We start from the raw sequence: 14,059 nt of genomic DNA on the forward strand, positions 1-14,059 counted from the left end.
GAGAACCCAAAGAAAAACATATAGGCATCCTCCTGAATATTAACCTTCATCAGGCGATGAAAGGAGACAGAGACAGAGACCCACATTGGAGCACTGGACTGAAATCTCAAGGTCCAAATCAGGAGCAGAAGGAGAGAGAGCACGAGCAAGGAACTCAGGACCGCAAGGGGTGTACCCACACATTGAGACAATGGGGATGTTCTATCGGGAACTCACCATTGAGTTGAGAAATGAAAAATGCATTCAAGAGACCATAATAATATTCCTCTTATAATGACTTCTATGTAAATGCAAATGCGAAGTTATACTAAGAATAAGAAGACTTTCCGTTTGTAAGAATGTTACAAGGAGAGGGCCCCTTGTTCGTCCCAGCCACTGGGCTAGCTTACACCTGAAATAACCACACAGAAATTGTATTAATTAAAACACTGCTTGGCCATTAGCTCTAACTTCTTAATGGTTAATTCTTGCATATTAGTTTAACCCATCTCCATTAATCTGTGTATTGCCTCGTGGCAGTGGTTTACATGAGATTATAACCAGCGTCCATCTCAGGTGGAATATACACGGCTTCTCTGACTCCACTTTCTTCCTCCCAGCATTTAGTTCTGTTTTCTCTGCCTACCTAAGTTCTGCCCTATCAACTAGGCCAAGGCAGTTTCCTTATTCATTAATCAATGAAAGCAACACACAAACAGAAGGACCTCCGACATCGTAAGAAAACTTAGGAATAGACAGGTATGATAGTGCAACAGGTCAAGTTAAGTCAGCTCTGAAAATACTCTCTTAATCATATTTCCATTTTATCTAGGTTTGATATGTAAATGTGTATATATAAACCATCTCACTGAAAATTTATTTCATAGAAAAACATTGATGACCAAAATGACTAAGAAGATATTTAAAAACATAGCATAATCGAATCAGAGAAGTTAACAGAGAACCAAAGAGAAGGCTGTGAGAGGGAACCACATGAAGGGCGGGTGTTCTCACTAGGCACTCTTCTTTAGTCCCTGAGGGAGAGAAAATTCCAGTGCTGTGAAAACTACTGCAGTGCAAGACAAGAGGACAGCTTCTACATTCCGTTCACAAAATGAGAAGACATTAACACTAGAGCACCAAAATGAAAGAGGCAGGGAGGGACTCATAAAATCCTTCTTAGATCTAATATATATATAAACAACTCAGCAACACATTTAAAAAATAATGTCACAACCGCCAGTCGGTGGTGGCGCACGCCTTTAATCCCAGCACTTAGGAGGCAGAGACAGGCAGATCTCTGTGAGTTCGAGGGCAGCCTGGTCTACAGAGCGAGTTCCAGGACAGGCTCCAAAGCTACAGAGAAACCCTGTCTCGAAAAACCAACAAAAATAATAATTATAATTAATAACAATGTCACAACCAAAAGTACAAGAATAATACAACATCAAAAATTTATCCTGTTAATAAATCAAAGTCATAAAATCATATGATCACTTTCAGAGATATTAAGAATGTATGTGGTGGGGCTGGAGACCTGGTTCAGTAGTTAAGAGCATTGACTCTTCTGCCACAGGACTTGGGTTCACTTCCCAGTGCCCCAACAGTGGCTCACAACTCTTTGTAACTCCAGTTCCAGGGGATCCAACATCCTCTTCTTTTCTCTCCAGGCACCAGGTACAGAGATATGCTTGCAGGCGAATCAGCCATATGCCCTCAATAAAAATAAGTTCATCTCACAAAACGCTTTTTTTTAAAAGCACACAGCACTCACTATCCATTTCTCCTAGATTACAAAATGTAATATAATCAACAATATGCATCATGGTAAAGACTCACTTCTGGATGAAGGTGGGATCATGTTAATTTTAAGGTTGTGTCCTAGAAATGGCTCATAAGTGGTCAGGGCAAAGTTTCCTACTCGTTATTGCTGTGGAAAATTGTTAGTGTAGCCAGAAATGACAGGGACATTTGATGAGTAAGGTTGAGAAAAGAGAAGTACAAACATTGCTTCTAGCTGACAAAACTATAAGCATAGAAAACACAAGACAATCAGTTGGAAAAACTAAACAACTAAAGAATTCAGTAAAACAGTGAATACAAAAATATATAGAAAAGTATATTCTTCGCAGTGATGAGCCCCGATACGCAACAGTAGCAGACACAGCGTTTGCGGTAACACCTTTGTGTTTTTATCAGTCACCTCAGAGGTGACTGACACAGGCCTGAAATTGCCTTTTCTCTCTGGAACTTTTAGGATTCTCACGGTGATTCTGATGGTCTCAGTTTTATTACGAATGTGTCTCTCCATTTTCGGTAGTCTTTATTCCAGGAACTTCATACTGGGTCTGCTCTTCTCTAGGTCCCGCGTCTGTTATACCTCACTTGTAGTTTCTGTGCCCTTATCTTACTTCGCTATTCCCAGTGGATTTTCTTAATCATGGCTTCCTAAACTGTGGATTAAGACCCTAGGCAATGAAGGTGGGGGTCACATTCAGAAAAAAATGACAAGAGTAAAGTTTCTGAACAGTGACCAAAATGAATTTAAGTTCACATATGTAATGATCCACCTGAGCTTCTTGGGTCAGTGATTCTTTGTATGTTATCACGTGACTTTACTAGGGCCTTGGCTCTGAACATACCACATACACATTGTGTCCCATGCATACTGTCATGTAAACATACCACATCTGCATTGTGTACCATGCACGCTGTCATGTAAACATACCACACGTGCATTGTGTACCATGCACGCTGTCATGTAAACATACCACATCTGCATTGTGTACCATGCACGCTGTCATGTAAACATACCACACGTGCATTGTGTACCATGCACGCTGTCATGTAAACATACCACATCTGCATTGTGTACCATGCACGCTGTCATGTAAACATACCACACGTGCATTGTGTACCATGCACGCTGTCATGTAAACATACCACATCTGCATTGTGTACCATGCACGCTGTCATGTAAACATACCACACGTGCATTGTATACCATGCACGCTGTCATGCGTACGTACCACATGTACATTGTGTACCATGCACGCTGTCATGTACACACCAACAAACACTGGAGCACTTCAGCTCAGAGTCAAGATGGTCAGATGTTATGGGTTGCACTGTTTGTTAATGTACACACTGAATTTTCTGACCTTATAGAAATACAATGATTTTGTTACGAAAAGCAGAGACTTGTAACATTTTCCTGCCATCTTCATTAAGCATAGAGGGACCAAATAATTCATCTTTGGATTGAATTGTGTTAGAATGTTTAAGTTTAAAAATCACTTTGGAACACAAGATCCCATCTCCAATACAAAAAGATCAAAAGGGAACAAACAAACAAACAAACAAACAAATAAAAACCCTCAGGAAACTCCAGCCAGCCTGGCAGCACACCTCTGTCTCCACAGGTACAGGCAAGAGGATTAGGATTTCAAGACCAGCTTAGATACATGAAAGCCTCTCTCAAAATTAATTAGTTAATTAAAATACAGAACATAGTTCTTCCAATTTTACTTCATATTTATGTTCTCAACAATGAGGATTATGAAATCAAAATACTGATCAACTCTGGAAAACTAATTACAGACCAGCTACATCTTGTAGTATCATTTTTTTCAGTGAATAGTCAATTCTTAATGTCAAAATAAAACTATCATATCCGTGTTATTAACTCCAAACATATTTTAAAATTAATTTTATTGTGATTTATTATCAGTCAGTGATGGATTTGTATATTTTATATACAATTCAAGGTATTAAAACATTCTCAGATGAGAGGGGATTATGCATGGACAGGTTTCAGAAGCCCTGTTCTAGACCTGCTACACGAGTCAATACTTCTGCTTTGAATTTACAGTGATGTCATTCTATTTCAACTAAAAAGTATTTTTTTTAAATCAAGAAAAATAAACAAAAGCTGAGTAAACCAGGAAGATCAAGCCAGCAAGCTGCTTTCCTCTGCTCTCTGCTCCAGTTCCTACCTTCAGGTTCATTCAGGAACCTAACTCAGGTTCCTGCTTGAGTTTCTGCCCTGACTTCCCTAGATGATGAACTGCTACCTAGAAGTACAAAATAAAATAAACCAACTGTTCTCAACTTGTGGGTCATGACCCTTTGGTCACATATCATATATCCTGCATATCAGACATTTATATTACAATTCATAACAGTAGCAAAATTACAGTTATGAAGTGGCAACAAATATAATTTTATGGTTGGGGGTCACCAAACCTGAGGAACTGTATTAAAGGGTCACAGCGTTGAGGGTCACTCAAATAAGCCCCTTCCTCCCCAAGTTGCTTTTGGTCAGTGTTTTAACACAGCGACAGAAAGCAAACCAGCAGAGTGCATGAAGTTCTCTATAATGCTGAACATACTTGGAGTTAATATCTTTCAACTGCATATTTTTACCCCTAAGAACACATTTATGAACATGCCAGTTATGTACAATAAAATGTATGATTTAAATCTTTACAGTTAGATGAGTTTTGCTGAATATGTATCCCTATGAAACTATTAGTACACCCAAAACAGAAAATTTCTGTCACTTCGAAAAGCTTCTTGGTGCCTGTTTGGAGAATTTTCAGCAATTACTTTAAGTATATATATATATACATACATACATACACACACACATACATACATGTCTGTATCTTTCCTCTTTCTCTGGCTCAGTTAAATTCCGAGAGAACACTTCACCAACTAAGGTGAAGGGATCTCTTGCACATCTCACTCTGCCACATGGATGAGAAGTGTAGACAGTGCTTTCACTTGTACATAAATACTCATTCACTTAGTTGTTATGTAATTGGCCACTTGCTTAATATTTCCCCTGTTTTTTGTTTTTGGAGAGAAGATCTCACAGAACCCAGGACAGCCTCCCAGTTGCTGTAACCAAGAATGACTAAGATCCTTGGCCTCCCGCCTCTACCTCTGAAGTTCTGTGATTACAGTCATGTCCACAAAGCCCAGCTGATGTTTTCTTCTTTGACAATTGAAGCTGTTTTTAAAATGCAATGTGGATGGCTCTGTGATAAGACATGCAGGCGCCTAGGACCTCGCTGACTCACATCTAAGGGCAGGGCCAAAGCTTGGGGTGTCTTCATTTTCTGTCTGTCTCCAGGAAGCGTCTTATGGTTAGCTTTTGTATTGTCCTAGTTCAGACCCACAAAAGGAATGGGAAAGTCTCCAATTTTGCCCTAACCCTTCAGTCACATTTTGCTGGGACAACAAGGAACATCCATATACAGTAGGGACAACAATATACATCTTTATAGCAAGGGACAAAAACTACCCCTTAAACGACAGACCATAAACGAATCTCCCAGGACAGACCATCCTCCAAGCAAAGGCAAGTATTTATGATGTTTGATATGCATCAGGAATTCTTTCATCACTAAGTACTGAACCAAAGGCATGCATTATTTTAAGAAACTTATTTTTAGTGTTTATTTTTGTGTGTATGTATGGGGCACATGGGGTGGAGGTGTATTTCCATGCATGGGCACATAGAGGCCTGAAGGGGGCATCAAATCCTTGGATCTGTAGGCTGTTATGTGGGTGCTGGAAACTTGAACTCCAGTCCTCCATAAGAGCAGCAAGTGCTGTTAGCAGCTGAGCCATCTCTCCAGTCCCTTAAGCATGCATGTTTCTAAATGTTTCCCGTGCTTATTGCCAAAATGATTTTTGAAGGGGTGAGCCAGTTACAATGTATTTGGCAGCCTCGGTCAGAGTGCCAGTACCTCCAGCAGTTTTGGGTATTGAGACGTATTTAATTTTGTGCTAGCTTGAAGGATGAAAATAAAGTCCTTCCTTTTAATTTCATATTTGTTGTATCACTGGTAGAATAGAGCCAGGTTTCTTTACCTGCTACGTTTACTCTTTGGAAGATTATCTCTTTTGAACTTTGCACTTCATTTGTCTTACTGCTTTTCATGACAGATATAAACCTATTGTCATTTTATGGTAATTTCACACCCAACCTATGGTTTAATTAATTTGCAATTGTTGAGGATGCATCAACTCTCCTTGAAGCAAAACTGACATCTTGTCCATTTAACTCCAAGCTCAGTAGTACATTTGTCTTCATTGAGTTTTTAACACTGCAGCTTGATGTGATTCTGAAACAGTCTGAAATGCTCAACCTCTGAGTTTAAGTGGTGATGGCCCCGAGGTAAGGCTAGACAGCTGCAGAGTGAAGTATGTAAAAGGGTCTAATCGAAAGGATAATGGCCAACGGCAAGTCCAAGCAATTGTCAACAACTTACTTCTGAGCTGCATCCCATAATCAAGAAAAAAACTCCTAGGAGTGTTTCCAGGCATGTCAAATAACAAGGCGGTGGTTGGATTTCCAAACATCTTGGGCTGAGTAATTTCTCTCCACAAGTTAAATGAGCTGATTATGAATAAATAGTCAGTAGAACTCCATCCTTTCACCGTGTAGCCCAGGCTGACCTGGTACCCTCAGTCACACTGCTTCAACATCCAAGGGGTGGGAATTCCATGTAAACACCACTGTGCCCACCAGACCCATCTCCGTGTTTGAATGGTTGGGAAGATCCATCGTGGTGATAGACACATTCAGGGAGCTATAACAAAAGCCCAGCTTCCTTCACAAAGATATTTCATATGTAATAATCAGCAGTATTCAGTTTGGAACTCGTTTTCTCTGAGCCCAACCCGAGTCAGCTTGGTGTGGTTAAGACTGAACCGGCTTTGGTTAACCCTACTGATATTGTCAGGGAAGTCAGATGTAGAAAGTATTTCACTCTGAGACGTGGAGCTTCGCTTCCCCATTCAAGATTTGCTTTGGGGAAACTGTCCTTCAGCCTCTGTCTTTCTTCCCAGTGAGCTGCTCCAGCTGTGTGTGGGAGGAAGCTCCTCTCTGCTTGATGCCCCTCTCCATGGCAACGCCCCCAGTATTCTTGCCCATTTCCAGGGATGCTTAGAAGCAAAAGAGACCCAACCCCAGACCTTACCTCTTTACTTTTGAAAGAAACCGAAGTGATGAATTTTCTTTCAGATTTTCCACACAGAGCCATTAAAATTTGTTTTCCGTTGCTTGGCTTCTGCTTCTCGATAAAAGCCACTCCACTAACCATAGTAATGAGTTATTTCCACTCAACAACAAAGCACAAATATCACAGATTTGTGCTGATTTTCTGAAGCACGACTTAGAACCTTTCGAAAACTGATGCCTTAGGTTCCTCTTGTATTCCCAGCTGAAAAGGCCGGAGGAAGCAATCTTTGAATGAGCGACTACTGACTCCTCATCAGCCTCTGTGCTCCTGACTTGGAAAAGGCTACCAAATAATAAAGTACTTGTAGCCTGCACTAACTGCCCACAGGGCTCTTTCTGGAGCCGGGGAAAGAGTGATTAGCTTCTCTGTTGGCTACCCATCAACTGTGCTCAGGTCACCCAGCACCTAGCACAGCTCATGTTCAACTCTCAAGACACACCACGTGACAGAATGAGTTGTGATTTCTTTTGGAGGGCCTCTGGACAGACTTTAAAAGCTTACTGTTTTTGTACAACTCCAAATAACACCTAGAGATATAACCAACTTAAGAGCAAAGACGAGAAAGACAAAGGTTTTCTTGATCTAAAGGATCAATCTCATTTAAACCAAAGTGTAAAAGGAATGTCAATGTCAACATCTGTCTCTGGGTTTTTATTATTCATGGTATATGGTGCCCCTTGTCATATCATGTCTCTTGGGTTAAAAAGGAAACTAGAAGGTCTGGAAGAAGTCTATCAGGAAATAATAGAGGGATGAGGACTTGGAATGATAATGTCTAACTTACTGGAGACAGATTATGTGCTGGGTGGTATATGTAAATGCTGGAGATACTGCACAGTAGGCACTGTCCTTTTCTCAGAAAATTAAAAAGATTGGAGAGAAAGGAAAAGCATAAGAAATGATATAAACAAGGTCAGATGTTCTCTCTGGGTATCTTCCAGTTTCTATTACTAAGATAAATACCATGACCAAAAGCAGCTTGGCTACACTCCATTACTAATGAAGTCAGGGTAAGCACTCAAAGGAGGAACCGGAAGCGGAAGCCCTGGAGAAACACTGCCTCATGGCTCACTTCTCCTGGCTTACTCTGTTTGTTTTCATATGCATACCAGGTCCTCCTGTCTGGGGTAGCGCCCCCTATCGGAATGGACCCTTCTGCATTAATCATCAGTCAAGAAAATGCCCCAACAGACTTGCGTACATGCCAGTCTTGTGGAAGCTGTACTAGTCAGAGTTCTCTAAGGGAACAGAACTGAATATATGTTATATCACATATTTAAAGAGAATTTATGAACGGGGCTTGGGTTTTAGTTGATTTCAGATGTGGTCAAGATTACAAGGACTAACACGGGAGCATTTTTCTCATATGAGGTTCCCCCTTCTCAGATGACTGGAACTTGACAAAAACTGAGCAATCAAAACTGTCAGGACACTGAGGTCAGAACAAATCCGGAGATTCTCCCTGTGGAAGTGGCATTTTAAATGTGGGTCAATAAAACGAAAGGGGGAAGACTGGCCTCTCCAGTCAGAAAGAAAGCCGTCATAAATGGCGCAATGAGAGCTGAGGCAGAGTGTGCAGAAGGTGACAGGTATGCAGAACAGGGGGGCTTGCAGGGCAGACCAGGCACGACAGCTCAGCGCACGCTGATTATTTTGATCTTTATACTAAGACCACTGGAGAGCCACTGAGTGGCTGTCATTTAAAACACGCTTTGACTTACTTTTTCAATGTTGTGGGGTGGAGAGTTCAGCGTGAACAGATGCTATGCTGAAGATAGTGGAGAAGGAGCTGTAGGAGTCCATTCAAGTGGTATGCATGCTGTGTAGGCTGCAAGAGCCCATGCCAATGATAAGCATGCTATAGATTGCTTAGATCTACAAAGAAAGAGGATCTGATCAATGGGGAGCTCTGGCTTCCTGATCAGGACCACTGGCGGCATGCCAGTGCAGGGGAGGAACACTAGGAAGATGGCCTGAGGGAAACACAAACAGTCCAGTTTAGAAAATACTGAATTAGAAACACCTTTTGAGACACTGAAGGAAATGTCTCACACTGACCATGGGTGACCATTTTTACCAGCCAGTTCCATGTCTGGAACTTCCTTCTTCTAGTTGTTTTCATGACTTGTCCCTTCATTTCCTCTTGTCTCTATTTAGACATCGGCTTCATCTGTGGTGGCTTCTGGAGCATGCTGTCTAGCATGGCAGCCCTTCCCAGGGCTCTCTACTCTTCTATCCAATGCAAGGACTTCCTCCTTCTCTGCCTGTGATGTCCCAAGGTAAGGAACATTTACATATTTGGCGTTAAGGAACACTCCTTTCATCTGTGACGGCTGCTACCTTCCCCAGTGTCGTCACTTGGCCAGCAATTGCCCTGACCTTGTTCTAAGACAGAGATTGTTCTTCAAACCATTGCAGTTCTGCTGGGATGGTGATGAACTGTTTGTTTTTGATATTTCCTCAAGTTCGAAGGTTGTGTCTGGTCCTGTCAACTTGACATAAGCTAGAATCCTTTTAGACAAGGAAACCTCAATTGAAAAAGCAACCCCTCCAGACTGACCTGTATGTAAGCCTGTGGTACATTTTCTTGATTGATGATTGATGTGTGGGGGGGGATCCCCATCACTGTTAGTGGTGTCACCCTTGGGTTGACGGTCCTGGGTGCTGTGAGAAAGCAGGCTGAGTAAGCCATGAAGAGCAAGTCAGTAAGCAGTATTCCTTCATGGCCTCTGCCTAAGCTCCTTTATAAGTTAGGGTACTATTACTTGGGGAGGAAAGGGTTTATTACACTCACAGTCCTATATCATCAAAATCAGTAAGGACAGGAATTCACAAAGGGCAGAAACCTGGAGGCAGGCGCTAATGCAGAGGGCATGGAAGGATGCTGCTTACTGGTTTGCTCCCCACAGCTTGCTTAGCGTACATTCTTATAGAACCCAGGACTAGCAGGCCAGGATGGCACCACCCACCATGGCTGGCCCTCCCCATTAGCTATTAATTAAGAAAATACCCCATAGCTGGATCTTATGGAGGCACTCTTTCAATGAAAGTTCTCGTTTCTCTTACGCCTCTAGTTTATGTCAAGATGAGCCAGCTAGCACAGTCCTGTGCTACCCTGCTTGAGTTCCTGCCCTGACTTCTCTCAGTGATAGGATGTAATCTGTGAGATGAAGTAAATGCTCTCCTCCCTAAGTTGCTTTTTGGGTCAGGTGTTTTATCACAGCAATAGGAAGCCTAACTACGACAGTTCTCTTAGCAGTCAGGGACAAACAAGCTCAAATACAATGTTGCCATGTCATTTTTTCCCCCACCCAGACTAATTGCCTAAGTGAGGAGATGATTATTCAAATCTTGTATTTCCTCTCTGGCTTTGAGAAAAACGATTTTAGTCTTAACTTTTTAAGAAAAAAATCAAAGTGGCACATGCATATAGCAACAAAACAAGAACACAGAAGGGCTCTTGATGAAGCGCAGCAGCCTCCCAGTCCCCCAGAAGCAGCCAGCGAAGCATCTTTTATTCTCTGGTGACTATTTGCATGCAGTAAACAGGCTCAAGTGCTCTCTTCTTTTTGCTCAATTAAGCCACCGAGTTTCACTTCCTGCTTCAAAAGAAGAGATTCACAACACAGTTTTCTCTAAATCAGTTTCCACGTCTTGTACATTTTGGAAGCTAGGGTTTTAGTTCTCCTGTTGGGTGAGGGTGCGTTTGAATATTTAATATCGTTTTCCTCATCTTCTTTTAAAACACTTGCTTATTTGATGCTTTATTTTCCTTCCACTCCCCGGGATCAGAATACCCAATAGCATCCTGTAGACTTTGTGAAACAGCGCAGCTCTTCTGGGTCTGCAGGCCATGTCCTCTGGGCTGTAGGAAAGCTGATTCTGCAATGATGTCATGAATATTGCTGTATGAGTTCTCTTTTCGTGCTTCCCACAGAAGAAGGACCACCCCATGTGTGTTTATTTGAACCCTGTGAAGGAGAAACATTCGCTTTCTCCCAATTGTCACCCAAGCTCCATCCATTCCCCTCTGCTCTTCACTGTCTGGAGCCCATTTTGTTTTCATAGGATTTCATTTTATTTCTTTGGTATCCTTTCCCACCCCCACCCCATTCAGCGACTGTCTTCATACCTGAGTCCTCACCTTAGTGTTCGGAGTGTTCCAGGCAGATGTCTTGCTTTTGCTCTCATTGGTGATCCAGCATCATCACATGACTGAACAGGAGGTCATCTGCACTGTAGAGAGGGCTGGATAAAGAGGGAGGAGTTCTCAAGAGGAGATGGCATCCAAATATCAAAGTGCTAACTGCTGTAGACACCTTCCCTAACCCCTCCAGCGCTCCTAGGCAGATTAACAGATCTCGATAGAAGAGCCCTCTGACCTTTTATGCAAGGGAATAAAATTCCAAGAAGAGAAGGGAAAAGCGATGATGACCCAGATGACTATTCAGGGACACAGAGTCCAAGTCTTTCCTCTCTGGTCCCTTTTACACCTCTGCCTTCACACAGCACCTGCCTCCCCCAGGATTCTTCCAGAAGTATCAGCAAACCCTTCTCATACCCACAGCATCAGCTGTCTTGTGTTGGCCTGTCGATAGGCTTTACTCTTTCTCAATGCTCTAGAATTTTCTCCAAATATTTATCTCCATCACTGATGTAACATGTGCTGTTTATTCATTTACTGCTGTCTTATTGGAATTTAGGGAGCAAAACAAGAATGAATCAGTTGTTGAAAAATTACTACAGGATGCAGGAAACTTACAAAAATTAAATGTACCAAATTTTCGCAGAATGTTAACCACTTGGATATTTTAAGAAAGTCTGAAGTTTTGCTAATCTATGCTATTCTTTGGAAATTTCAGGGGCTGAGGCTGTAACTCCATTGGTAGAGTGTTTTCTGGGTTTGAGCCACCACACAAAAGCAAGCCAGGTGTGGTGGCACAAGCCTGCAATACCCATACACAGGTGATAAAAACAGGAGAATCAGAAGATCAAGGCCATCCACAGTTGGTGAATGATGAGTTGAGGCCAGCCTGGGATAGGTAAGAGAGAAAAAAAGAAAAAGAAGGAAATAAAATTTAAATAGGAATTTCAGCCTTTCTTGTACTGAACTCAAAATGAAAATCCACATTGTATAACTGTTGCTGGCCTCGACTTAGGTGCAGTTTTAATTCAGGCATTCTAGGGAAACAAAAACACCAACTAGGCACACAATTGTAAAGCTCTCCACAGACCCAATCTCGGATAAATGGAAAACTTCACAGGAGGGTGAGGATAAAGGATGGGGAGACGGTAATGAATTCCGAGGCAGCCGGAAAACTTTCTGGATCCAGAAAAATGAGTACCACATTTTCGGAAATCTCCAATTTCCATCTGAATGTTGCGACTGAGTTTACCATAATTACCTCTTTAGGGAAATGGCTCCACTTTCCGACTATAATTAGCTCCAAGAATATTTCCCCAATTTCAGTTTGCATCTGCCCTTTGCCCTTGTTTTGCTGTTCTTTAGACCTCTTCAGTCTGAAGTCTATTTTCCTCCCAGGTTAGACACCCTTTAAAGTGCTCTTCGACCTGGAACTGTGTCTTAATCTAAACAGCCCACTTGTCCTCTTGTTGATAGCTTCCGTCTCGTACAAACAACCTTTGCTTGTTCTCAGAATTCAAGGTTTCTCTCATCATTTTACCTCCAGCACTCAATTTTTGCATAATATGTAAGCATATTACATTATGGCCATTAGAAATCATGTGTATCATCTGTCAGCACAGCTGGACGAGTCTTCCTGTAACGACATTACACACTGTGTTAGAATGGTTATGCGTCCATCTCTTGGGGTGGGCTCCAAAGGCAATGCCGAAAATTGTAACTTGTGGCTACCTTGTTTAAAATCCTTTATCTATACACGAGACTAGTTTTGTATTATCAACTAACAAGCTCCAAAACAATTCTTGAAAACTCTAGGCCCAATCTCCATCCATCTATCATCCATCCATCTACCATCCATCCCACACATCCACCCACCCATCTATCCATCCACGCAGTACCAACTGTGTGTCAGACACTTGGACAGACACCATGAAACAGCAGCGAATTAACAGCAAATGTGGCATCTGCCTTTGTGGTGCTCGTCATGTAACAAGGATGAAAATTTCAACCAGGAAAAAATACTTGGAAGGAAAAGTGTTGGTAGAATTATCCCCAGTGGAACTACAGATGTTTAAGAAAACTTGCCTGAGAACAGATGCAATCCACAAATACATTTATTTGTATGTATGTAAATAATAATTAAGAGATATTTTAGATTTTCAATATTCATTCTTTTAAATAATAGCTTTTTTGATACATGTACAATTCACAGATTATATAATTCCATTATTTAAGGCAAACAATTCAATGGGTTTTTTTTGGTGTGCTATATGGTTAATTTTTAAAATTATGATTTAATATATATGAAGTATAAAATAAAACATTTAAATTTTTGCTTTTTGTCTTTTGAAGATGGAATCTTATGGAGTCCAGGGTAGCTTAGAATTTGTAATATGGCCAAAATGATCTTCCTTGAGTCTACCTTCCAAGAGGTGGGATTACTGTAGGCGTGTGCCACCACGCCTGGATTAACTAGTCTTAAGTATATGATCTATTGCCATTTTTCTTACTCACAAAGTTTCATAGTCTTCATTGTTGTTTCCCAAACTTACTCACTCCAAACCAAATCTCCCTGCCTTCTAGGCAGTACCCCCTCATCCTTCTCACCTAGTCCATAATAATTGCCCCTGTGTTTTCTGACTGTGGATTCGCCTCGCCAGGTATCTCTTATAAATGATCATATAAGAAGTGTGCTTTATACCTGAATTATTTCACATAGCTAATGCTTACAGTATTTATTAATATTATAATGTATTAGGAGGCCATTCCTCTTTGTAGATGATGATATTTTTGTGTTGGGCATGCATTGTGCACTTTATGAAATCTGTTGATGAACACTTGGCTTCTTCTCCTCCTCCTTCTTCTCCTTCTCCTCCTCCTCCTCCTCCTCCTCCTCCTCCTC

This window comes from Alexandromys fortis, unplaced genomic scaffold (assembly GCF_014885135.2).
Source record: "Alexandromys fortis isolate MF-2015 unplaced genomic scaffold, M_Fortis_MF-2015_v1.1 scaffold_61, whole genome shotgun sequence".
NCBI lineage: Eukaryota > Metazoa > Chordata > Mammalia > Rodentia > Cricetidae > Alexandromys > Alexandromys fortis.